The sequence below is a fragment of the Crinia signifera genome, chromosome 7, assembly GCF_055691185.1.
Source record: "Crinia signifera chromosome 7, ASM5569118v1, whole genome shotgun sequence".
NCBI lineage: Eukaryota > Metazoa > Chordata > Amphibia > Anura > Myobatrachidae > Crinia > Crinia signifera.
The window spans coordinates 185748442-185772305 of NC_139223.1; the positions used below are offsets into that span (position 1 = coordinate 185748442).

The 23864-nt window shown below is 46.5% G+C and overlaps 1 protein-coding gene across 1 annotated transcript in view; it reads right to left on the minus strand.

The window, feature by feature from the left end:
• Positions 1-1888, minus strand: part of DNAJC10 (DnaJ heat shock protein family (Hsp40) member C10) — a 47008-nt gene extending 45120 nt beyond the window's left edge. The window contains exon 1 of the mRNA XM_083154684.1: positions 1750-1888. The gene's annotated coding sequence lies outside the window, so the exon portion shown is untranslated. The remainder of the gene's footprint in view (positions 1-1749) is intronic.
• Between the last annotated feature and the right edge of the window lie 21976 nt (positions 1889-23864).

The window sequence follows — 23864 nt, forward strand, 5'->3', positions numbered from 1 at the left end:
TTCTCTGTATCAGTATATACACACATATATATAAATATATATATATATATATATTTTTTTTAAACCAATAAACGATCAATTCTGAAAACCAGTTTGTAAATACCACAGCGAAGTAACATCCTCTTACATTTAATGAACTCACTACAGTACGGTCAAATCAATATGGAATACTAAAGAAAACATGTGAAACCGGCATATTTTATGTCCGCAGTTGGCCTGCGTGCAAGAGATTGTAAGCTTGCGAGCAGGGCCCTCCTACCACTATATCAGTCTGTCAGTATCACAGTTTTTAATTGTAAAGCACAATGGAATGTGCTGCGCTATATAAGAAACTGTAAAAAAAAAAAAATGAAATGTCCTCTCCCCTACAAGCCAATCAATGAGTAACCCAGTGGTTCCCAAACTTTTTTGAATCACGGCACACCAGAGTATCAGAATTTTTTTCATGGCACCCCTAGGCCAAAAGTTAGATCCCTAGAACTTCAGAAAAAAATATATAAATTAAATAAGTAGCGCTTATATGTCATCCTTAGGTCCAGTTATGTGGTGAGGAACATGATTCACTTCTGTTTATCCACATATTTTATAATTGGAAGCCACAAGCACTGATTTTACTTATTACATTGACCGTATATAATTTGAATTTGTCCTGGACCACCAACCCAGGGCACCCCTGCAAGTGCTCCGAGGCACAGTTTGGGAACCACTGGAGTAACCCAATTATTAGGCGGTGTGTCGTAGCAATGGGTATGCCAGTTAACTCCTGCCCGCTCGCCTTAACTATTCAGTTAGTGGGCAGCTGGCATCACACATAACATCTATTATTAGGGAGCAGGAGGTAGAAACGGAACCTACAAGGCTGTAACAAGTGATTTTGGGGCTCATGGAGGCTGCAGGCTAACTGGTTTCATGTGTGTGCCACAAAATCTTCTTCCACAAGAGGGGAGACTTATATGGCTTGCGAACTTTGGAATTTCAAATCGGTCAAACTGCATTATGTCAATGGGATACTGATGACAGTGTCGGCATTAAAACATGATTTTTTTTACAATTATGGTTTAAAATCTATCGCTCCGACATGGTCAAAATGCTTTAAATAACATCACCATCATGCCGGCAATTACCCATCGATAGATAAATACTTTACCATTACAGATACACTGGTTATTAGTTACAGTATTAGTTACAGAATCCCCATCACTAAACAGATTTCAATAACATTATTCTTCAGGGGCATAGTCACCAAGAGGGTGCATTATACAAATTTCCATGGTTTTGAGTGGCGGATCTAAAGTGGAACAAGAATACTAAATCCAAAATCAACCTGATTTGTGTCTATTAGTGTACTTTCAAATCTGGCAAACAAAACTCGCTGCTTAGTAAATAGGCCCATAAAGTTGATTGTCGACTTAGACAGGAGTCGACATTGATTTACACTGGCTGTACATACAACTACAACACACACACACACAAGACCAATTTATTGTACAAAGTTGGAGAACTGACAAGTATAACAGTATATAGGACAATCCAATGTAGCGATTACAGAACACTACATCATTCATACATACTCAATGCAACATCCTAATCACTGTAAAGTTAATTTGCAAAGTGCAGAGTAAGTACATAGGTCACACATACATGCCACTGGCACTGCATGGACTACATACATTATAGGTGTCATATAGCTAATGACACAGGAGCTAGGCAGTATTGTATACATTGTTGCACATAATGCAGATCTCTCACCCGCAGACAGTGTAGCCGGCAGCAGCGTGTGATGATGAGACGGAAGTGCTGTGTGTGTACAGGACACCGGGGCTGTGACGCAGGGCTGTGATGCTGCAGCAGGCACTCATCCCCTCCCTCCTCAGCTATTGCAGCCCTATAGCAGCGGAGGACTCTGGGATGTGGGCAGGAGCTGTGTCTTGTCGCCAGTGTATTGGCTGCAGCTGACTCAGGATTCGGAAGATGATACATTAACATTCCACAGCAGCAAGTTCATTGTGTTACTTTGTGTGTGTGCAGTGCACTGTGCAGCAGCAGGAGAGAGATAACTTATACACCTGAGTGCCGGCTCTGGTATCATTTACATCTACCCAAACTGCCTTTGCTATAAATAAGCCTTCACTTTTATATCACTATTTACTACAAATATACCTGTAGTGATTAGCAGCACACACACACACACACACACACCTGTGAGGTTCAGCGTAACACAAAGGGTATGCGTATGGCGAGCTGTGACAGCAAGCAGTGCCGATAGCTCGCCGTCACAGCTCGCGGGTCAGTATTCAACTGACCCCCCCCCTGCACTCACCGTTTCCACCTCGCTGGGTTTTTCCAGCGAGGTGGAAACGGCGAGTGCACCCGTCAAAATGGCGAGGGTCGCCGCTATATGCAGCAGGCTGGTTGCATTAGTGGCGAACCTCAACGTTCGGGGGAGTCTGGCGACCTTTCGACTGACGACATTCCTGTTGTCAACCTAATTCTTTTGTCGACCTTCCAACCCTTTTTTTGCAATTCAAACATTCTGGTTTAAATGTTAAAATGAATTGTAATTTTTTTATTTTATTCAAAAATGGTCTACATTGAATGTTGAACAATGTTAATGTTCTTATTTTAAAGTGGCTCGCCATTGGATCTGCTACTAGCGCTAGGGCTGTTGAGCCTGACTAGACGTTGGCACTGGAATGGTTAATGGCAGTAGGTTCAAAGGGGATGCAGTCAATTTCCCGGCGGTCAGAATCCCGGAGTTCCGAATCCCGATGCTGGAATTCCGACCACCGAAATCCCGAAACTTTCTCCCTCCGTGGGTGTCCACGACACCCATAGAGGGAGAATAAATTTGCGTGGCGAGCGTAGCGAGGCACCGGGCCTGCTGCGTGGCAAGCGCAGTGAGCCCGTAAGGGGGGGGCGTTCCACGTGTCCCCCTTGTTGGGATTTCGGCCGTCGGGTTTCCAGCATCAGGATTTTGAACGCCGGGCTTCCGACCGCCGGGATTCCATATACATACTGTGCATCCAGCATTGGCCAGCGTACCAACTTTACATGAAAAACTAATTGAAATAAATTGATTCTAAAAATATGATGATTATTAGTGTTAATTTTCTTTGGGCCAGATTTTTGCGAAGAAACCATAAAAACACAAGTACTGTAACTATGGCCCTTATTCTGATCGGTGCGGATATTCCCGAATTCTTACGGTGCGGTCCGCACGCCACGGTGTGCTGCCGCGTGCGGCCATCGTCCGTAGAAACGCCCACGTGTCCTCCGCATTCGGACGGACTCACTCTTTAAGAACAGGGCGTGTTTACGGACGAAATACAAACCATACGTGTGCGGGTGAAACACTCCGATTCTGCACGGTATTACAGAGTATGCACGGGAATCCCGCATCCAAACGGATGGCAAGCGGTGCTTCCGCACGGAAGCGGTGTATTTACGCCAAACTACAAACTATTATGTCTATTCTGCAATACATCACATGACCCACTTATTCAATTACCTATCCTCATACAAAAATGCCTGTTTGGAATTGGAATCAATTAGATGCCAATATATCCTTACAAGCATGCCTAACACATGCATTGCACACATTAACCCTTACAGCAATTGAAGTGCAATGGTTTCAATTAAAGCACTGACAAGCGTCCTATTAGTGAGTAATGAGTAAAGGAGTCGATTGTATTGGGTTCAGGTGTTAATGCTTGTAGTCATTAGGCGTTCCGTTCGGCTACCGCAAGACCGAGTGGTTTCCGCAAAGCAATACTTGACTTATGGACACCGCACATTTCTATCGGTTTTGGTCGCGTGCATTCGGAGTGCTATCCGAATGTACGCCCCCCAACATAAGTGTACTCCCCCGTGTCCGCCCATGTTTCCTCCCAGTTTTTCCCACTTTGAAACTACGCCCATGTCTCATTCCGCATGACGCCCATAATACGCCCATATTTCAAGACTGATTGCGGGGCACAGTTTTGTACGGGATTTGCACGAACAGGTACGGAGTCAATGCGTGGCACATGCGCGTGGCGTTCTCCACGCATGCGCAGACGCCGTAAAGACGCTATCCGAAAGTATGCGGAAAAGTACGCATCAATCAGAATAAGGGCCTATGACGTGCCTAAAAAACTGACACCCAGTAGTAAAAATATAAAGTAAAGCTGGCCAAACACTAGTGCGATTTGTGCTCTTTTCATCCAAGTCTGACAGATCTGGCTGAGAAATTGGATAAAAAAAAGTGTCAAATTGCATGTGTTTGAGGTCTGATTCCGTCCCAGTCTGCGGTCCTGTGCGTATCGGATCGAAGCCAGAGAACGCAAGGGCAGCACTATAGATTATCGGATCAGTCCACCCTTGCTGGGATTGCGCACAAAACATTGTATGCAAAAGGACCACATGGGAGGTATCGTATGCAATCCTGCAGCCCGGGAAGCTGATGGGAGTTCAAGGGAGATTGTATGCAACTTCTACCTTTGAGAAGTGTATGGGGCCTTTATACATTGACAATATAATACCCCTTTCACACTCGCAGAGCCGGGTCATACCCGGGAATGTGTTCACAGATGCTTCCCGGGACTCTACCTGGGAATGTACCCTTTCAAACTGCACTCAGACCTGGGATCGAACTGGGATAGTCCCATTCACACTGATCCCGGGAAATCCCTGCAAATACATATGCATGTCATTAGAAATGGACTCCAGGGCTCTGAAAGATGACATCAGCATTTGTGAGCCCAAGAAATCTCCAATCAGCAGCTTTTTTAAAGTCCTGTGTACCCAATCCCGGGTACGGGACCATTCACACTGACTGTTCATCCTTGGATATTCTTTCAAGACCCTTTTACACTGTGCAAAATGCCGGGTTGATGCGCATTCATGTGCAAAACCCTGTGATATTTTTCCAAGTGTGAAAGGGGTATAAGATAGCTCCAAGCCAGTTGCAGCATTGCTATGCATTACAAATTCACTGCAAGCCTTCCATATAACAGGGTTACACAGAAAACTTCCTCTTATACCTCTTTCACACCAGAAAATGCAGGGACTTACCCGGGAAAATGGTCCCTGGATCAATCAGGGACATTCCTAGGTTGGCCCTTTGGTACTTGTTTCCTAGAACGGCCACAATCGTGAGTGATCGTGGCTCTTAATTAAGGGACACGATCCTCACGATGTGGCCGATTTTTTACAATTTTTTCCATTTGATTGACAGAAATCGGGTCAATCGGTCGGTCGCGACCAATTAAAATCGGCCGCGATGCGACCGACCGATTGACCCGATTTTTCCATAGACTTCAATGTTAAAAAATCTTTTAACATTGAAATCGGTCGGTCTTGTGCCATTATAATGGCACAAGATGAGATGGACTTGATTAAGTCCATCTCACATAGGGAAAAATGATAAAAAAGGTGAAATGGGCCAATATGACCCATTTCACATTTTTTATGTGCCCGCCATGACCCCACGATAGACGTGAACCCGAAGCGTGGCGAGCGCAGCGAGCCCGCGAGGGGCGGCGGTGCGCGTCCTCCGACCTTTTCATTCCCCTACTATCCACTAGGGCGTGGAGTGAGAATATAATAGTGTGGCGAGCGCAGCGAGCCACCGAGCCCGAAGCGTGGCGAGCGCAGCGAGCCCCGCGAGGGGACGCGTATACCTGTGAAGTTAGACGCGTCCCCTCGCGGGGCTCGCTGCGCTCGCCACGCTTCGGGCTCGGTGGCTCGCTGCGCTCGCCACACTATTATATTCTCACTCCACGCCCTAGTGGATAGTAGGGGAATGAAAAGGTCGGAGGACGCGCACCGCTGCCCCTCGCGGGCTCGCTGCGCTCGCCACGCTTCGGGTTCACGTCTATCGTGGGGTCTAGCACACTTATTAACATTTGGGGGGGCAATTTAAACAAATCTGGTGAAAAAAAAAAAAAATCGGGTGAAAAATCGGTCGATCGGATCGGTCGCATCGTATGCGACCAAATCGCATGCGATGCGATCGATCCGATTTTTTATCTTACGACCACAACGATCTAAATCGTTGTGGCCGTTCTAGGAAACAAGTACCGGCCCTTTTCACACCACCCTTGTCCCAGCATTTTCTGGTGTGAGGGGGGAAGTGGCGTTTAGGCATCAGGGTCCAGACTGCGGGGATGCGGGCAGTAGCGACTGGGCGCTTGTAGCGCTATTTGCTGGGCAGCTTGGCAGAAGTGCCGCTGAATTTGAAATCATTTAAAAAAGGCTGGCTGGACCCTTTCAGCCAATCAGTGTCCAGCCAGTATTTTCAATATGTTTTCCTTCCTTCCCGCCCCACTGCCCGGCAAATAGCACACAAGCACCCAGCCGCCGCTGCCCGGATCCTGGCAGTCTGGACCCAGCTGCCCGGGCCCCGTCACCTGCTGCCCGGACCCCACCACCCGCTGTCAAGACCCCACGCCCACTGCCAGGACCGGGGTAAGTACCTTTTACACCAGCCAGTAACCCAGGCTGATCGCGGGAGCAACCCTGCTAGCTAGCAGTGTTGAAATCCCAGCAAATTTACCTGTAAATTTGGCCCGGGAATCTTGCACCTGGGAATTTTGGCTGGTGTGAAAGGGTTATGAGTCTGACCTGCCTTACAAATTGAGGGCCCAACTTAAGCACTCGCTAAAAGGGGTATTCAATAAACAGCAATGAACTTACAAATTAGATTTGCCTTTGCACATTCTTACTTGTGCACACATTCATACCTGCACACACATCCATACCTGTACACACATGCATATCTTTGCACACATCCATACCTGTACACACATCCATACCTGTACACCTTCATACCTGTACACACAGTACACACATTCATACCTGTACACACATCTATACCTGCACACACATCCATACCTGTACACCTTCATACCTGTACACACATCCATACCTGTACACACATCCATACCTGTACACACATGCATATCTTTGCACACATCCATACCTGTACACCTTCATACCTGTACACACATTCATACCTGTACACACATCCATACCTGTACACACATTCATACCTGTACACACATCCATAACTGTGGACACATTTATACCTGTACACACATCCATAACTGTACACCTTCATATCTGTACACACCTTCATACCTGTACACACATCCATACCTGTACATCTTAATATCTGTACACACATCGATACCGGTACACCTTCATATCTGTACACACATTCATACCTGTACACCTTCATATCTGTACACACATTCATACCTGTACACCTTTACACACATTCATACCTGTACACCTTCATATCTGTACACACATCCATACCTGTACACCTTCATATCTGTACACACATCCATACCTGTACACATTGTTACTTGTACACACATCCATACCTGTATACACATCCATACCTGTACACACATCCATACCTGTACACACATCCATAACTGTACACACATGCCTGCACACACAGATGTACAACAGGAAAGAGCTGTTGTAGACTAAGTTTTATAAAAACTATTTTCAAAAGCAGTGCCCCCAGCAAAAGAGAGTACTTTTTCTTTCTCCTACTTGCATGTTAATTTACTCTCAGGGGAGCACCTCCACTAGCCATTCAAGTACTAACACCGAGGCACCCCATTATATTATTGTGGATCCATAATTGTGTTTGAATATACAAAAACCTTTATTCGTGTTTATGCTTGTGCACCGGTATTCTTCCCTACTCCTCCTCCCTTTAAAAACTGTTGTAGACTAAATCAGACCGTCTGAGTAATGTATCTGATAAGTCTGCCACAATAAACTGTTTTCTAGTGTTGGCAAAATGAACACTATACTATGTAATAAAAGGCTAATGCTGCTCCTCACCTCTATAGTCGTTAAACCTGTACATGAACTTCACAAGCTAGTAGTCTTCACGCTTCTTCATCTTCGAAGGAAAGATACCTTAATGTGCTTTCACCCTGATTTTTTTTTATTGTGATCTATTGTGATTTTTATTGTGATTATTGGTACACATCCAATACTGTATCTTAAAAGATACCTTTACATGACTGTACAACGTGCTATCTGTGAAAGTAGAGGTATGCATCCCTACCATCCCTACCAATTACCTACTTAAAGAAACCTTTATATGTGTTCAAACTCCTGTTGTGTAAGTTGGGGTACACACTTTGATGACAAGACCCACTCCCCCATTAACACATATCTACTGTAATAGACAATACTAGACATTTTGACAATTTTTTCCTCTTCATAATAGAAACCGCAGGGATCCATATGAGAAAGAAATCCATTCATCGCATTCGCAGATAAGAAGAACAACACACGCCACGAGACTTAAGGAACGGCATACTTTTTTTACCGTCATTATTCTCAGCCTTCCTTATATCTTCATCCCTGTACCACTAATAGGGAGCGCCCATTTATATGACACTACATAAATTTCTCTTTTTATTTTGTTTTTTTGGATCATAGGGAATAGAACCAATTGTGATATAACATAGGCAGCACCCATCCCAAACCCAAAGACTTTCAGTACCAGAGGCAGAACTCTGGGAGGCAATGGAGTCATCTGCCGCCGGGCTCCTGCTCCCAAGGGGGCACCTCTCCTCTCCTGCAAGTTTGAATCAGTTAATTGAAAGCCATTGATATCACTTCTGTGGATGACTCCCCCTCCCTCCCAGCAGGACCATAGAAGTCACAGTTTCTTTATTTTTAAACATAATATACATAACATACATACATACATATATATTTACTGTATGTAAGGTGCAGTGTGTGTGTATGGGGGGGGGGGCGGGGGGGGGCACCAATATTTATCTTGCCTCCGGGCAACTGGGACGAACTTACGCCACTGTTCAGTACCCCTCTTTTAGGAGCAATTTAAGAGTTGTACTGATCACGCACACACAGCCGCCAGCACTGACTTTACTGTGATGCTTTTCCTTCATTTTGACAGTTTGATAACTACTTGCTTTATAAACTGCGATATATATATATATATATATATATATATATATATATATATCCACTACATTTTTCTTGTCAGAAACGTTCCTGCAATCTTTTTAATATGTTTTGTGTGGTTTGAACAATATACATTATCCAGATGTTGATTTATATATTTATTTGCATTGTTATAAAACAGTTGTACTTCTGTTTGAAGACAAGAACAAACAGTGTGTATAGCAAGGTGCTGGGAGCCGCCTTACTTAAACAATTATTGTTCTTTTCCTTTTAGTTTCAGTACCCTGCGGGTGACGTGGCACTGCAGGATATCAGCAGCGCAGTAAATCCGGGACATGATCAATGCGGGTGTAACGATCAGATCAGGTGATCGATCAAATTAACGTATGCCTCCTGTTATGATTATCTGTGCAATCAATGTATGTCTGGTATGTTTGGTAAAATCATGCCGCCTGTGATTATTATGTGGGAGATCAGAACATGTCATGTATTATGTGTGTGGACTATTGGTGACCCAGGGAGTGTAGCCATCTGTGGACTCCTCTGGAGTTAGGATGTAAGATAAGATCTGAGACCCCTCATAAACCAGATTGGGGGGGAGAGCAATAGTGTCCAGCCAACCGGCCAAAGTGGCTCTGGCCCTGCACTAAATGACCTCTTATCACTTGAGGAATGTATAAGATCTACTTCAAAGCAGGGACAAATTCTTTATGGGAAAGATCTAGGGACCTTCACTAGGCTCAGCAAGGGAATGGTTAAAAATCCCAAGGGTGGGAGGGATGAGGGAGGCTGCAGATAAAACCTCTGTACCTTGGGATAGTCAGGGTCACTACCTGGGGGTCTAGCAAAACAGGCTGTAGGCGACGAGAGATTTCTTGTGGAGGATCCCCCCACGTCAGGATCTGTATTTAAGTGTAAGATAGGTTCTGTCTTTTTTCCCTTTTTATTTTTGAAATTGCATTTAAAACTCGTGTGTACTTTTAAAATCACTGTAAAATCTTGTAACTATTTTTGTCTAAAGCTCTGTAGTATTTCTAGGAATAAATAATACATATTCTCAGTCCTGGTTCTGTGTTCTTAAGACTCATTAGCCTCATAAGAGAAAGGCTGGAAAACGTTACCATTGTTATCTTGTATTGTGTGGTCAGGGGCGAGCCAAGCCGCCCCTTGCGCAGTTTCAGGCGCTAAAATCAGGTTTTGGCTGGTGGCAGTGTACCTCAAGGAAAGGACCCGAGTGTCCTGAGTGAACCCCAGTCACGGCCGGCGCTGCTCAGATTGACGTATCGGAGCAGGCGACCGGTGGGTCCGTGACATTTGGTGGCAAGCGGTGGGATGGAGAATTCATTTTTCTCTTTAAGAACTTAAGTGAGTGTGGGTAGAATTTTGTGAGAAATACCCACATCACCAGAATCAGAACTCAGAGCTTTACTATAGTTTTAAAAGTCACACAGTGGATGCAATTTCTGTTCCCTCCCTTCTCTTGTTTTTCTTTCCTATCATTTTATTTGACAAGTGTGAGACTCAGGATGGCTGATTACCAGCAGATGAGGAGAGATGACCTGGCGGTCGTGTGTGTGCAGAGGAATATCCCTTGGTCTGGCCAGAGTAGAAAACGTATGATTCAGGCACTAGTGGATGCCGATCGGACTCTAGCTGCTGGAGGAAACCAGTCCATGGACAATCCTACCCCAGGGGCTCAGTCAGCACTGGACAGTACAAACGATGCCGTGCCAGGGTCAGACACTTCTGCTGGACCCAGCAAGTCTACACTGCAGAGCGACCTTCTAGCTGCTAGCAGGCAATTGAAGAATGTGAACCCCGTATTCGCTTTGCAGCTGGTGCAGTTCTGCCAAGGCATTGTCGACAGAGAGGCTGCGGAGCGCAAAGCCACTGTGGACAGAGAGGCTGCGGAGCGCAAAGCCGTACGGGAGGCTGCAGAGCGTCAGGCCCAGCGTGAGTACCAGTTGGAACTGGTGAGGCTCAGGGGGCTGATCGCTGTTGGTGAACCAGTGGAGGATGATACAGGGCATCATGATGGCGAACCTTTACGTGAGACTTTATCTGCCGTGGCTACTGAGTTAGCAGGAGATGGGCTTCGTACTGAACTTTTACTGTCTGTGGAAGTAAATAATGTGTTGGATCATGATGTGGACTCTGTTATCAATCATGGGGAGCCTAACAAGGGACAGAGGTCCCAAATGACCGCTGACGCGAATTTCACCGGACCGCGTCATGCACAGTTCCCTGTCTTGGAAACAGACAGAGGAAGCCAAGTGAGTGTCAGCTTGGTTGTGAGTAATGAGCTGGCCCTGGACACTACAACCGATGCTCAGAGAGGTGACATCTCTGCTAGCACCAGGGAGACTGTAGGATGTGTGGCAGTCAGGGAGACTGCAGAGTACCAATCCCCTACAGCACCAGAAGAGCCCAGTGGGTATATTGACCCAGTGGAGGATGATGATATGTTTACCCTACTGAGCACAGAGGAACTAACGGAAGAATGCCAGCTGCAAGGTATCTCCTGCCACAACCATACTCGTGGGGAGATGATCACGCAGCTCACCCAGGCCAGTTACGATGGGTGCAATGCCTTCAGCCAGTATCGTGCAGCATTTCGTTTCTGGGGTCCATCCGCGTCTCCTTGGGTGCTTCTGAGAGAACTGGGACAATGTTACAAATTTGCGCAGCAGGAGGTCGATGCTTGGAGAAAGCTGGATACCCCATTTTGGGGAGATCAGTGCCGCCGGATAGGTGTGGAGTGGCGTCGCCTAGAACAGCTGCTGTTACCAGCTCTGGAAGCAAAGTTCCAGTTTAAACGGTTGGGAGAAGCAGAAGCTGAGGATGTCAGCAGCTTGCTCTCACCAGGAATGCCCCACCAGGGCAAGGTAACTCTGCCTACTACAGTCGTCATGGAGCCTGCTCAGGAGACCTCACATCACAAGGCCCAGTTTAAACTGCTGGAAGATGTGAGCAGCATGTTCCCACCCGTTGCTCCAGATTTGTTGCCGGAACGGGCTGACTGCATAGTGAAAGTATGCAGGGGAGAGACTATGTCGGAAATAGGAATGGGACTTTCTGACTGTATGCACACAAGTATGTGTGGGACTACTGATGTGGGACTTTTATTAACTCCACACATATCTGTCGCTAACCCTTCTGAACCATATGATGCATCTCAGGTAGTATGTAACCATGCTGAACATTGCAATGTTGTTATTTTGTGTGAAGCCCCTGGGATGATCTGCGATAGTGCCGTACCTTCGGTACAGGTGGAGGGTGAGTTAGAGACAGGTATAGTGGGTAATCCTTGCCAGTTTGTGGGGTTAAATGAATGCCCTAATCTAGTGGGGAATGAGACACCCTCACTCACCAGTGGTAGGAGTGCTGCTGGTGATGTCATTAGGGTTGCTGTGCTAGAAGTTAACCCTGTTCTTCCAGTGATGTCTGGTTGTGACATGGTGCCATGGGACGCTAACTGCACCAATGGGACCGATCTGAGTTGGTTGCAGGCAGAGCATGTACCGGCCAATAAGTTACTGGTGACAACATGCTCAGATAACGTCATTCCTGCTCAGAGACAATGGGATCCAGATATAGCGGGTTTGCCATGGTGCAATTGTAAGCCAGCAGGATGGGCCCCATGTGTTGTGGAAGATGCACAGGCTAATTTGCAGGTATTGCAGGATGTCTCCCCAGGTTATGATAGTGATGTTGCTGTTGATAATGTGATGTCTTGCGCTACTGTGGGAAATGTGGTACCAGGTATAATAAGTGACCCGGTGGGTCCTGTGTGCACTGTAGAACTGTCAGATAGGGAGAGAGTGTCCCTTACTGCAGCTTTCCCCCCAAACCCCCCTCCTTACTGTAGCCACACAAGAACAGATACAGGAACACCGCAGGGGTTCCCTCCAGACACTGAGAACCTCAGTGGCACCACCCCAGGCACAGAACCTGCGGGTCTGGGAGGGAAGGTCAGGCTCAGGAAGGTGTCCTGGACTGCCATGGAAAGCTTGGCTTTCCACGCAGAACTGAGAATCAACCCTGCACAGGCTGCCCCATACCTGGGAAGTGGGAAAGATACACCTGGGTGCAGTGAGAGGGTTGTTTCAGGAATAGAGCCAGTGGCTAGTAGGGAAGCTGCTGTGTGTAACCAGAAGGGTGGGAGGGCCCGTGAAGCACAGGTAAACTCAGCTCCATTAACCTCAGAAAAGCTGAGCTGGGATGTTCCCAAGACAGGGGACAATGACCTGCTGGTATTCCCCCTTGCAGAAACGTGCCCCCCTTCACAATTCACACACACAGACACAGAGGGCGAATCTCCTCACAAAAGGATGAGGTGTGAGGTGTTGAGTGAGTGGACCTTCCCCCCAGTGAAGGGGAGGGGGGGTCAGTCAGCTCAGGAGAGGTGCTGGGAAGACATTTTTAAGTCTGTATATAGTGCTGGGAGAATGCCCCACACCTGTGGTATAGTTAAACGTGCCGAGTTACGAGTCCCAGGGGGATGGCCGTTTGGGGTGTGGAGGAATGGTCTGGTACTGATCTCAGTGAGTAAGGCCAAACTGCCAGCTGCAGGGGAGAATCCGTGCCCAGGAGTACGACGCACAGCTGTGGTGGGCTGTGTCAATATCAGCCGGGATGGACACAGCTCCCACTATATCAGTGTGCTCACAGACTATGGGTTCGAGGACACCTGTGTGCTTTTAGTTTGCCATCTCCTGCGAGAGGGACAGGGACTATGCCCATTGCCCACCCTAGCCACGGCTATGGCGTCCGGTGGTGCCATGACAGACGTCAAGTATAGTGAAGTGTTAGTACAGATCCCGCAGAATCAGTGGCAGTCTGTCTCAGCACAGAGACCACTGCTACCTGTCCAGGTGATGTAGTTAATAGCGCACTGATGAGACGGTGACGTGGGTCACCGCCTCTGTGCGCCATTTTAAAAGGGGGAGGTGTAACGATCAGATCAGGTGATCGATCAAATTAACGTATGCCTCCTGTTATGATTATCTGTGCAATCAATGTATGTCTGGTATGTTTGGTAAAATCATGCCGCCTGTGATTATTATGTGGGAGATCAGAACATGTCATGTATTATGTGTGTGGACTATTGGTGACCCAGGGAGTGTAGCCATCTGTGGACTCCTCTGGAGTTAGGATGTAAGATAAGATCTGAGACCCCTCATAAACCAGATTGGGGGGGAGAGCAATAGTGTCCAGCCAACCGGCCAAAGTGGCTCTGGCCCTGCACTAAATGACCTCTTATCACTTGAGGAATGTATAAGATCTACTTCAAAGCAGGGACAAATTCTTTATGGGAAAGATCTAGGGACCTTCACTAGGCTCAGCAAGGGAATGGTTAAAAATCCCAAGGGTGGGAGGGATGAGGGAGGCTGCAGATAAAACCTCTGTACCTTGGGATAGTCAGGGTCACTACCTGGGGGTCTAGCAAAACAGGCTGTAGGCGACGAGAGATTTCTTGTGGAGGATCCCCCCACGTCAGGATCTGTATTTAAGTGTAAGATAGGTTCTGTCTTTTTTCCCTTTTTATTTTTGAAATTGCATTTAAAACTCGTGTGTACTTTTAAAATCACTGTAAAATCTTGTAACTATTTTTGTCTAAAGCTCTGTAGTATTTCTAGGAATAAATAATACATATTCTCAGTCCTGGTTCTGTGTTCTTAAGACTCATTAGCCTCATAAGAGAAAGGCTGGAAAACGTTACCATTGTTATCTTGTATTGTGTGGTCAGGGGCGAGCCAAGCCGCCCCTTGCGCAGTTTCAGGCGCTAAAATCAGGTTTTGGCTGGTGGCAGTGTACCTCAAGGAAAGGACCCGAGTGTCCTGAGTGAACCCCAGTCACGGCCGGCGCTGCTCAGATTGACGTATCGGAGCAGGCGACCGGTGGGTCCGTGACAGCGGGTTACTGAAGTGTACTAAGTGCTGATTAACTTTTCATTTACTGGTTCATTACAAAGCAAAATGTTGCCACCTATGACTGTACCAAAAACTTTATTTAAAAAGTAATGTAACAATCTGAAAGATCATATTTGCCCTTACGTCCCGGAATGGCCGGAAGGCTCCAGAAAATCAGGTACGGAAGGAGCGCTTCTCAGCGAGAGCTGGCGACTGTTCCTTTACATTTTTTATCTTCTTTTCCTTTCTCCGTTTGTATTATGTCACTGGATCCTCCTCTTGATGATATAGCAGCAGATATACTGAAGCATTTATCCCCCAGGCATGATGTAATTATTAATGCCTTTCATGTATCTCTTACTTACATACAAATAAAATGTTTCTCTCCCTAATCTTTGGCCACCAATCAGAAGCCTCCATCTATTGTCATCATTTTATTAACATAGTCATTGTTACTATCAGCACACTGTACGCCTTTCCCCATGCTCTATAGTGTATATAGCATAGCTCTCTCAGCACCCCAACTACTGTATTATTTCCCAATACCCATTCTGGTCCCATTGGCCTGGCTAGGCCTCACAGCCTCTTCCCCTTCTGACAGTGTATAATCATTAAACAGAGACACAATCAGGTAAAATCTATTTGAAAATAACTTTATTGAGTTTTTTAAGTAAAATTATGGTACTTGTTTCCTAGCACGGCGCCCAAGATTTTGATTGTATTGATCGGGTCAGAAAAATCTCGTCGATCGCATCGCATGCCAACCAAATCGCATGCGATGCGATCGACGCGATCGACGCGATTTTTACATTGGAATCAATGTAAAATGGTCCCTGAGACCCAATTTTACATTGATTTCAATGTAAAAAGCCCCAAAACCCCCCATTTAAATAGCAACCCCCCCCTGATGGGTGAAATGGCCCTCCATTGTTAACGCCACCCCACTATTGACGCCAACCCGAAGCGTGGCGAGCGCAGCGAGCCCGCGAGAGGCGGCGGTACGCATCCTACGACCTTTTCATACCTCCACTATCCACAGGGGCGGATTGGCCCACCGGGATACCGGGCTTTTTCCCGGTGGGCCGGCCCATTTCAGCCATGCAGCGGCCGCTCACCCCCCCCTGGCTGGGCCGCGGAACGCCCGACCGCCTTCTCCGCGGTTAGCGGCCGCGGCCACAGCACTTTTCCCACAATAAAGATGGCCGCAGCCAGCCTCATCCCTGGCAGCAGTGATGTGTGGTCGCATACCACAGCAGCTCCCACGGCCCCCTTGAGTGTGTGCGGCTGCTGCTAAGTTGATCCCCAGTAGCCAGCGCAGCACAAGTTTTTTGCGCGCTGGGGATCAAAAACAGGAAGGGGGCGCCGCGATCGCTCAAGTGATGGGACAGGCGCTGGCACGCCAACCAATACAGCAGGACAAGTCGCAGTGAGTGCAGAGGCCCCCCCCCCGGTCACCATGGCTTTGGCTGAGCTATACACACAGGTACTGTCCCTCCCTTCTGTATCCTCCAGCGCTATGAACCTGTTGGTATTTCCTGCAGGCCGGGGCTCAGGCAGTGCTGCAGGCTGCACAGTGCAACAAACTTTCTGCAGGAAGACTGGGGTGTGTGACAGGCGGCTCCTGGGGAGGGAACACGTCCATCCATCAGGGGCACTGGCACATACACTGTACTTCTGTCTTGCAAAAGTGAAGAAGCAGCTGGAACCTTAATAGTCATCTAGAGAAGCAGGACAGCGAGGGATAACTGATAATGGCATTATCACTATAGTATTATCACTATATCATTATCACTATGACATTAGTAAAGGTTCAATCATTTGGTTTGTAGCAATCATGTCATGTAAATGTGTGCCGAGGGCCAGTTCTAAAGTGTAATGGGCATCAAGGTGTGCGGGATACGTATAATGGGCATCACGGTGTGCGGCATATTATAATGGGCATCACGGTGTGTGGCATATGTATAATGGGCATCACGGTGTGTGGCATATGTATAATGGGCATACGGTGTGCGGCATATGTATAATGGGCATCACGGTGTGCGGCATATGTATAATGGGCATCACGGTGAGCGGCATATGTATAATGGGCATCACGGTGTGTGACATATGTATAATGGGCATCACGGTGTGAGGCATATGTATAATGGGCATCACGGTGTGTGGCATATGTATAATGGGCATCACGGTGTGCGGCATATGTATAATGGCATCAGGGTGTGCGGCATATGTATAATGGGCATCACGGTGTGCGGCATATGTATAATGGGCATCACGGTGTGCGGCATATGTATAATGGGCATCACGGTGTGTGGCATATGTATAATGGGCATACAGTGTGCTGCATATGTATAATGGGCATCAGCGTGTGTGGTTTCAAACAGCCGAGGGCACGCTCTAAAGTGTAATGGGCATCAAGGTGTGTGGGATATGTATAATGGCATCATGGTGTGTGGCAAATGTATAATGGGCATCACTGTCTCCCCTCCCTGCATCCTCTGCCACTCTGCATTCCCTCTCCTACCCTGCATCCTGTGCCACCATGCCCCTCTCACACTCGGCGTCCTGTGCCACCCTGTGTAACTCCTCAATCCCTTCATTCTCAGCCACCCTGCATCTCCCCTCCCAGCATTGTACGCCACCCTCCGTCCCCCCTGCATCCTCTTCCACCCTGCCACTCTACTCTCACCCCCCCCCCCCCCCATTTAGGGCTGCTTCAAGATATTTCCCGGGCTGGATTTAATTCCCAATCCGCCCCTGACTATCCACGTCGGCGTGGAGTTGATTTTATAAAGTGTGGCGAGCTCAGCGAGCCACCGAGCCCGAAGCGTGGCGAGCGCAGCGTGCCCCGCGAGGGGACGCGCATAACTTCACAGGTATACGCAGCCCCTTGCGGGGCTCGCTGCGCTTGCCACGCTTCAGGCTCGGTGGCTCGCTGCGCTCGCCACACTTTATAAAATCAACTCCGCGCCGACGTGGATAGTGGGGGTATGAAAAGGTCGGAGGACGCGTACCGCCGCCCCTCGCGGGCTCGCTGCGCTCGCCATGTTTCGGGTTGGCGTCAATAGTGGGGTGGCGTTAACAATGGGGGGGCATTAACCATACTTTATACCCATGAGGGGGCATATACAATGAGAAATTGGCCATATTGGCCCATTTCCGATTGTTCCCTATGTAAAATCGCGTTGATCGCATCGCATGCCATTATAATGGCATGCAACCGACGTGATCAACGCGATTTTAACTTTAAAACTCATTTAACATTGTTCTCTATGGGAAAATCGCAGTGATCGCATCACGGGCCATTATAATGGCCCGCGGTGGATGCGATCAACTCAATTTTCTCTTTTACCAGCAGTTAAAGCTGGTGGTTGACAGAAAATCGGGTCGATCGCGTCGATCGCATGCCTTAATTACCTTAAACTTAAGGCATGCGATCAAACCGATGGGAGCCGTGCTAGGAAACAAGTACCAAAATTACACTTTTTTACTCTGCATTATAAATTAGGAAATGATTGCCCAAGATTGGCCGGTGGCTCTTACAAGCTTCTCCAATAAGAGCACCAAGCTGGTGGCAGCCTCATGACTCACTGAGTCATCCCTCAGCACTCAGGAGAGGAAAAACCCCTGTGGGGGAAGCCTCTGGGGACCCGTGGCTGAAGGACTGTCTGTCCCTCTGGGCATTAGGGGGCTATGTAGAGTAACTAACAAACTTAATGACATACTGTATGAACATGGCATATGAATATACATTAATATAAAAAAGAAACATACAAATATACCCTAATAGCTAACATGACGGATGTCATTAATAAAGCTCCTGTCCACGTCTCCCGATATCACCCAATTCACATTCCTCACAAAGCTGCGCAATTTTAGGAAGAGTATGGTCATCTCCTTCTAAAAAGCACTGAATTTATCCGGATGGTGGCGATGTCGCTATAGCTGCGCTGTTCTGCTAGAACCTCCAGTAATAGGAAACAAGCTCAAGGTCATGATATTTTAGGGTAGACAAGTCTGCAGGCACATCCAAGTGAGGCACCTTGCCCGTGACAAGATACTTTCCTACCGTGAGGTTCTCTTCCCTAGAAGGCTGGGTATTAGGGCGGAGTAAAAAAGTTGAAATTGAGAAATTCAAAATCAGCTAGTGTGGAAAAGTTGTGACTTGACCTGAATAAGAAACGTGCAAAAGCTTTTTGATCTGAGTCAATATCTTCTGTTCTGGCAAGAGGCCTAAAGTTTTGCTTTTTAGGTGAAAATAACGAAACATATGAAAAAGTTCCGATCTAGTTAAAATGATGTCTGGACGTCTTACAGTGGTTCATTAATATACTTTAGCATAGTAAAAAAGAGTACGAGCTTGTCCTAGTGCAAAGTGACTGACTTTGGCGGGAGAAAAAAATCCCTGATAACTGACCTGTTTTCATGGTCACAATTGTGAATATTGTGTGTTTTCTCCTGAACGTGTTTTTTTTTTTTTGGAGCGGATGCTCTGTAATTGTAAGTGACCAAGAACAAAAACTTGGGGCAAAAAATCAGGGTAAATCCTTTTTGTTTGCCTTTAATAGAATAGTGCACACCTGTGTCTTCTAATGTCCACCTTTTTACTGAATGCTACAGTAAGTAGGAAAAAGGATACTTACCTCAGCAGTTCCGTGCTTAGCTCTTGGTGGTTCAACCATCATTCCGCATTGGATGTTCCAGCCATCGTTCTTGTCGATGTTCTAACCATCATTCTGCATTTGGTGTTCCAGCCATCATTCCTGTTGATGTTCTGACCATTATTCCACATTTGATGTTCCAACCATCATTCCTGACGATGTTCTAACCATCACTCCAGTCATCGATGTTCTAACCATCGATCCAGCCATCAATGTGGGCAGCTGCCCGGGCCCCTCCAGAGGCCGGGGCCCAGGACAGCTGTACCCAGGGCACCCCCCCTGTCGGCGGCCCTGGTTGCACTACGGTACAATTTATGTACACGGGTCTAATCAAGCCTCCCCGATACATTCATCGTTCCAAGCCTACGCCTGAGGCCTTCGTCACAATGACTCAGACCCCAGGCGTGACAGCAAGAGTATTACAGGTCTACTGAGAAGCTGGAGCTGCCAATGAGAAATGGCAAGAGACCACTATTCAACCAGGGATGGTTTGTTGACAGTTCATCATGTCAACATATCCATGAAGACATACTGAATGTCAACACAGTCACTGTCGACAAGTCATACGACACCCATATGCTATGCAAAAATTTGACACAGCAACTTTAAAGCCATAATTCTAAAATCAGATATTTAGGGTGACATTCTATGGGATGAGATTTGTGTTATTTGGCGAAATTTTCGAAAAAAAACGGCCGAAATCCTGTTTTCGCATATTTAATGAGATGCGAAAAACGGCAAAAATCGCAGATTTTGCCGCGAAATCGCACTTTGACAAAGTGCGATTTTAACTCACGCCGGAACTCGCATCCAGATGTTTTCCCATTGAAAAGTATGCAAATCGCATATTTAATGAGATGCGAATTTGGGAAATGTGTCTTAAATTCGCCAAAAAATCAGACCAGGTTCTGATATGCGAGTTGGCCAGAACCCTGCACAGATCATTGAGATCTGTGCATGGTTCTGTGGTAAAAAATGTTTTGTTTTTTTTTAATTGCGTGGGGTCCCCCCTCCTGAGCATAACCAGCCCCAGGCTCATTGAGCCAGACCTGGTTCCAAAAATACGGGGGACAAAAAGCGTAGGGGTCCCCCATATTTCTGAAACCAGCCCCGGACTCTTGGACCGGTCCTGGTTCCAAAAATACGGGGGGACAAAAATCTGGGGGTCCCCCGTATTTTGAAACCAGCACCGGGCTCCAACAGCCCGCAGTGTCATGCCACAGCCAGGGGACACTTTTTACATAAGGTCCCCCGGCCGAACCATGAGCACCGTGGCTGGTCAGCCTTGGACGGGGTACCTGGAGGAGTGGGGACCCCCCCAATAAAGGGGTCCCCCCCAGGCTTCACCCGTCCAGGGCTGAAGCCCGGGGCTGTCACCGGCGTCCCTGGCCAGTGGACGCCGGCCTGATGGGGTTAAATCTTTCAATCCTAACATTGCTTTATACAGGAGGACTACAAGTACCAGCAGACCTCCTCCGCAGGCTGGGACTTGGAGAACCACAAGTCCCAGCATGCGGGGCATTAATGTGCCCGCTGGGACTTGTAGTCCACCTGTAAAAAGAATGTTAAAAGAAAACACACACACAGAAAAGTAAAACTTTATTACATACACACACACACATCTCACTTTTACACAAATATACTCACCGATCCAGGATCCAGCGCTGGTCTCCCTTCTGCAGAGGCGGCTACCCCCACAATGACAGCGGGGACAACAGGCTTTCTCAAATGCAGCTAACAGCTTCTGTCGCGTTGTCCCAGCGCAACAGAGGCTGAGAGCGTCTTGGGCTTTATGCGTCTCCATGGAGACGCATAGCTCAGCCAATCAGGGCTGAGCTATGCGTCTCCATGGAGACGCATCGCCCAATCACGCTCTCAGCCTGTGTCGCGCTGGGACAGCGCGACAGAAACTGTTAGCTGCATCAGAGAAAGCCGTTTGTCCCCGCTGTCATAAGCTCAAATTCGCACATTTTCATGCCTAAAAATCGCACATTTTCATGCCGAAAATTCGCCCATTATCGCACTCAATCTCACTTTTCTTGCCGGAACACGCACCTCATTAAATATGCGAATCCAAGCCAAAAATGAGATTTAAAAAAAGTGCGATAATGGGCGAAAAACTGACGTGAAAAAAACTCTCATCCCATAGAATGTGACCCATTGTGTGTATTGAAAATAATAATAAAGGGGTCGATCCTATTACGTGCGGATGATTCGCGAGTGCGAATCATCATGGCACTGACTACGGCGGGCTGAAGTCGCTTAATGGAGGTGCGAGCACTTTTAAGTGAATTTGGCCCTGCAAAGGGTGTGAGATAGACCTAATTTGGGTGCCATTTTCAGTGTTTAAACGGCACCCGAACGGCAACTCACAACTTTTGGCAATAATAGGATTGACCCCATATTCTACTGGATATGCTGTTGAGAGTTATTTATTCTATCAGTGGTGTCCAGCAATACATACAGTATATGCCAATCACTGTGTTTACTAGGCAGGATTAATCAGCAATACTTTATTTCCTTTTTATGTGCTGACTGACCCAATTTAAGGGTCTAATAATAGTGATATCAAACAAAGTGGTTTGTATAAAACTGAACTAAAAACACAAGATGACAATACTGTGCAACATCTTTGAAACCTGTTATTTTTTAATCAAAGATTTTATATAGCATAATGCACTTTAACGTATTTATATGTTAATATATTAGCTTATCTTTTGCATAATTATATGCTGTAATGCAGCCCAATCATGTTCCCAGCATAGGGGATGCAAAACTATTTTTCAGACCTTGGGCCAGTTTCAAAAGTGATAAAATAGAGAGTGATAAACAACCAGCCAATCAGCTCCTGCCTGACATTTTTCAAACACAGTCTGTGACATGGCAGGTAGGAGGTGATTGGCTGGCTGTTATCACTCTCCATTTTATCACTTTTGAAGCTTAGAGAATCTGGCCCCAATTCATGTTTAAAATAAACTGCCACAAGTAAAGACAATGAACAGAAGCATTTAAAATACTGCACCTAAAGAACAGAGTGTAATGCATTGTTTACTGAACTTACCGTACTGTAGCATTCAGTAAAGAGTTGGACATTAGAAGACACATGTGTGCATTATTCTATTAAGGGCAAACAAAAGGGATTTTTTACCCTGATTTTGCCCCTGATTTTGGTCACTTCAATTACAGAGCATCCTCTCCCCCCCCCCCCCCAAAAAAAAAAAAAAAAAACACTTTTGGGTGTTTTTGTTCTTGGTCACTTACAATTACAGAGCATCCGCTCCCAAAAAAAAAAAAACACGTTCAGGAGAAAACACACAATATTCACAATTGTGACCATGAAAACAGGTCAATTATCAGGGATTTTTTTCTCCCGCCAAAGTCAGTCACTTTGGTACTAGGAAAAGCTCATACTCTTTTTACTATGCTCAAGTATATTAATGAACCACTCTAAAGGGGCATACACACATAGAGATCTGTGCTAAGCAATTTTGCTAAGCAATTTTGCTGGTGTCAAGATCTCCCATGGAGAGCACATACGCACGCAGAGATTTGTGCTAAGCGATTTTGCTTAAGCAAAAAAAGGGCAGGTAGAGGTTCAGAATGAAAGATTGCGATCAGTATCTCTCAATCTGTACACTAAAGGGGCATACACACGTAGAGATCTGTGCTAAGCAATTTTGCTAAGCTATTTTGCTAAGCAATTTTGCTGGTGTCAAGATCTCCCATGGGGAGCACATACACATGCAGAGATTTGTGCTAAGTGATTTTGCTAAGCAATTTTGCTTAAGCAAAAAAAGGCCGGGTAATGGTTCAGAATGAGAGATTGTGGTCAGTATCTCTCCTTCGGTACACACAGAGAGATTTGCAGTCATTTGCTAAGCAATTTGACTAGATTTTGACTGCATGCACTGACTTAGTTAGCAAGAGATATTTAATCTCTCGGAGCATACACACGGAGAGATCTGTGCTTACTTTCTAAGCAATCTAGTCAGATTGCTTAGAAAAAGACATCCTGACATAATTTTAACTAGATCAGAGTTTCTTCATAGATTTCATTATTTTCACCTTAAAAGTGAAACTTTAGGTCTCTTGCCAGAACAGAAGATGTTGACTCAGATCAAAATGCTTTTGCACGTTTCTTATTCAGGTCAAGTCACAACTTTTCCACACTAGCCGATTTTGAATATCTCAATTTCAACTTTTTCACTCCGCCATACTGGGTATATATGAGGAAACATCAGGTAGCAGGAGACATAGCTGGAGGATGTTAATGACATCAGTGATGATGATGTGTCTGTGTCATCTGGGTTGGTAGCTGTACACTGAATGAGAATGCTCTGCGTTAGCTGCC